A 4,495-nucleotide genomic window follows, 5' to 3' on the forward strand; every position below is an offset into this window, starting at 1 on the left:
AGCTTTAATATTCATACAGCTTTATATATTATATTTTCGGTATATTATTTCTAATCTTACACTATTTTTGGTAAACGTTTACGGTAATAATTGATAGTTGATATATATTTCAAAACAATTTTGACTCAGATCTCTTTTATACATTTTAATTTAATCTCGAGATAAGAAATTCCGATTTAATTATAACAATAGTGAATAGACGCAGGACACAATAATATATATCTGTTTAGAATATGGAGAGAAAAACGTTGTAGAATATTGAATAGTTTCAAATTGTATATGAGTATAGAGTCTATAGGCAATTAAGAAATGGAATTTTCAATTTTTGGTGTGGTACGTATTACATTTTGTAATGTTAGTGTAATATTGAAAGTAGGTATAATAGTGACCAAATTGTCAACCATTCTAATAGTTCAGAACATAAGTGCATAACCATGATGATTGATGAAGTATATATATAGGTACTCATCAGTCATCACTTATAGATCAGGTGTTAATGTGTTATATGAACTATGAAGATACTTATAGATACATTTATTGTATAAAAAGCTCATTGAAAACAAAGACGGAAAATTATCTGTAGGTATATAAGTACGCGTCCAAGGTCCAAAAAAAGTAGGTAATAATGTAATATAGGTTACCTATATAGGTTCGACAAGAGTAAAAAATTTCTGATATTGCTGAACAATGATGACTTGAAACTGATCCGTCGTTCAATATATTATGTACGAAATAAGCATTTTCCCTAATTACCTACCATAACACTTTTTACGAATTACGAGTCTTAAATGCAACTTTTTAGGAATGAAATAAACATTGTTTCATAAAGTTAGGTACTATTGTATTAACTAGTAGCTATTATGTTTTTCAAGTGACGATAATTCTGTTATTTTATTTATCCTTAAGAACAACTTGGAAGTGCTTTGTGACTGTAAAGTATTTAGTAGTTTAAGAGGCAGGACGTTACACCCGTTATAATGTTCTCCGTCTTACACACTTACGAGTTACAACATAGCGAATTTTCGTTCACCGGTTTCAATAGAGTGCTGTTAGTTTTGATATTATACTGAATTTGCCTATTATCAAACTTTTAGTTGAGAACATTATCTGTGTTCTATTGTTGGGGTTTTACAATATTTACATTTTTATAAATGAGTTATGATTATGTAAAATATTAATATTTGAAAATTTTCATAATGTTAATGATAACACAGATAATGTTCTTACCTTAAATTTTGATAATAGGTCGATTTGCTCTAATATAAAAATTAACAGCACACTATATTGAAACTGGTGAACGAAGAATCGCTATGTTATACGAGTGTAAGACGAAGACAACAAATGCGGGTGCGAAGTCCTCTTAACCCATGGGTGGACTGGCCCACTGACCTACTGTCCGGTAGGATAGTAGCCAGTAGGCCCTTATTGTACTACGGGGCACAGGGCCCTTCACTAATAAGCGCCAACGGGCCATAATTATAATAGTTCATAACACATCTTAAATCTTTTTTATCTTCAACTGTATAATTTCTGAATTTTATAATAATTTCTAATTTTATGGAATACTATAAATCGATACTCTTTAGTCCTTGATAATATATTATTGGTGTAATTACAGTTGGAATTATGCTATTTTTATGGTAAAAATACTAATTTTGCTCTTCTGACATTTTCCTGAAAATGTGCAGGCCTTTTATAATATTGAAGGTGAATAGGGTTTTACAGGCCCAGTCCGCCCATGGCTTAACCTAATAAAGAGTGAAGGGAAATGTGTATCAGTCCAATAATTGGTACTGCTCTTGTATGCGGACTACAAGTGCATGCGGTCTACAATCATATACGTAGATCACACATTAAAGCAGAAAAAAATTAAATACAATACCTAATATGTATAAATGACAAATGTATAATATAGTGTATATACAATATACTTAAGTAAGATTGCTGATTGTATACGGTATATTTTCCTACTATGAAGTTGCTTACAGTAGGTTGTAGCCTATAGGTATAGAGATACAATTGTTAATTCCAGACAAATACGTAGGGTAGGTACCTATATAATAAGTTTGTTACCTATCGGTCATCGATTGTATAGTATGGTTACGTATTCATTATAATAGTTAAACATTTTTATATTTATCATTCATTTTGCAATTAAAAGATTTTTATTTGACTCTCGGTAAAAGTGCACTTTGAAGAGAGTGCCACTGCGTTTTTAAGGGGACTCGGTTTATTAGACACTGCCGAAAACACATTTCTATGCCATAAGTGTGGTTGTGAAATGGGAGGTCGTGGAGGTGATTTTCGTCCTGTTCTTCGGTGCAAAAAAAGAGGATGTTAGACCACGCGCGGTGTACGGCAGAGGAATAAGTTTTTTCACTACGAGGACTTAAACTTACAGGACTAATTGTAACCTCAAAATGGTAGACATTTTAGAATTAGTTTTTTTCGTAATAGACATACCTTTGAGAACAACCGTCACTTTAACAGGAAAAAGCCAGCAGACGGTCATTGACTGGTTCAACATACGCCGTGAGGTATGTTCGAACATTGTTCAAAAACGACCAAAGATGATGGGTACTGTGATCAATCCAATACAAATTGACGAAGCCAGGTTTTCTAGAAAGAGGAAATATAACCGTGGAATGTTATTTAATGGTGTCATGGTGATCAACCTCCTTCATCAGAAGACAATGACGCTGAAATACAGAACGGTAAAAACCATGGACAAAGAGTGGGTGGGCCATATTGGGATTTGGGCTCAAAGCTCTGTAATTCACTCAGACGAGTGGGCAGGTTATAGATGTTTAAATAGTAGAGGATATATTCATAACACTGTAAACCATCAGCAAAACTACGTTGATCCATCAACGGGCGCTCACACTCAAAGCATAGATAGATCATGGCTGGATGCGAAGAAAAAAATTCTGAAAACGATAAGTGCACTAAACCACAACTACTTCAGTCCCACCTTGACCATTATCGTTGGAAGGTTGCTATAAAATAAGAGCCTGACTTATTCTTTGTATTTTTGAGGGACATTAAAGTAGTTTATCTATACTACCAATTTTTTTCATATATTTTTTGACATGATTATAATATATTTTTAATTAAACTATATGGATAAAACTACATTAAATATTTTTTGACGCGATTTATTATTATTAATTTAATTAATTTTTTTACGTGATTATAACGCGGTCTACATAATATATGTACTGTATACCGCATACTAGATCAGAAATATGACGGTACTCGGTAGTCCGCATATACAAGAGCTTAGAGCAGCACTCAATAATTTTCCATCATTGCTGGTAATAAATAATAACTACTAGTTTAAAAATTTGGATCTTTGCAGTTAGCGGGGTATGTTCATACTTCACACCTTATATAGACAGTTATAGTCTATACGGGTCAAATTTCTTTGAAAAAATGTTTTTTGTCTATGTGCACAAATGAGCTGTTTGTAACCATCTAATATAGCGTAGGTACCTAATATAATTAAATTATAAAATATTAATTTCACATATGGTATGTAGTACACATCCTGGTGGAAGGGGAGTGGGTGTTCCACCGACCACCACTAGTCGTTTTTTATTTTATAGGTAGGTATAACTAATTGTGTAAAAACGGGAAAATGTTTTATAAAATATACATACCTACGTATTTTAATATAACCCTTATCCTATATTGGAAAGAAATTGCTTTTCTTATAATTTATCATTGAATTAAACAATTTACTTATTTACAAAATATACAAACTAGATAATGAAATAATATAACAACAAATTTTAACATAATATAACCAGTTAATAACAGTACTTTATACATTATTTTATTTACAGACCATGTCTTTATACAAAATTACGAACTACCTTATCGAATAAAAAAAAATATATATATAACAATATTTATAAATTACATAAAATTTGCAATTTTCTATTTTTTGTGCGAGGAATTTGCAAATTTCGATTGGTTCTGGTTAACGTAGTATAAATTCTAAATCTTATAAATAATTTTAACAAATATTCATGAGGTAATTGTTCACAGGGATGTTCAAAGTACACATTTAACGTTAAAGTTTTTAGTTTTTGCCCTACTTTTGGTAATGGTGCTAAAGTAGGAAATTGATTTGTAAATGTAGTGTCTAATTCAAAAATATACTGGTAAAAATTACAATCTGGAGTCATTAACGATGAAAACATGGATATAGAACTGTGTTGATGTGCTTTGAAGTGTGTGAAAAAAAGTTCATCGGATAACTTTGTGGTAGATCTGCCATATCCTATGCATGTTTCACAAGAATGCATGTTAAAACATTTCATAATCAAATAACCACATATATATATGTAAAAGCATTTCTTTCTGGTAATTCTAATGACCTGTAGTGGGTTGCATCAATGGGTAATGGATTAATATGAATTACTTTCTGCTTGTCATGGAATATTGTTTTCAAATCTTCTGCTGGTATTTTGCTGAGGGTAGTCAGTACTTG

This window comes from Acyrthosiphon pisum, chromosome A1 (genome assembly GCF_005508785.2).
Source record: "Acyrthosiphon pisum isolate AL4f chromosome A1, pea_aphid_22Mar2018_4r6ur, whole genome shotgun sequence".
Lineage (NCBI taxonomy): Eukaryota > Metazoa > Arthropoda > Insecta > Hemiptera > Aphididae > Acyrthosiphon > Acyrthosiphon pisum.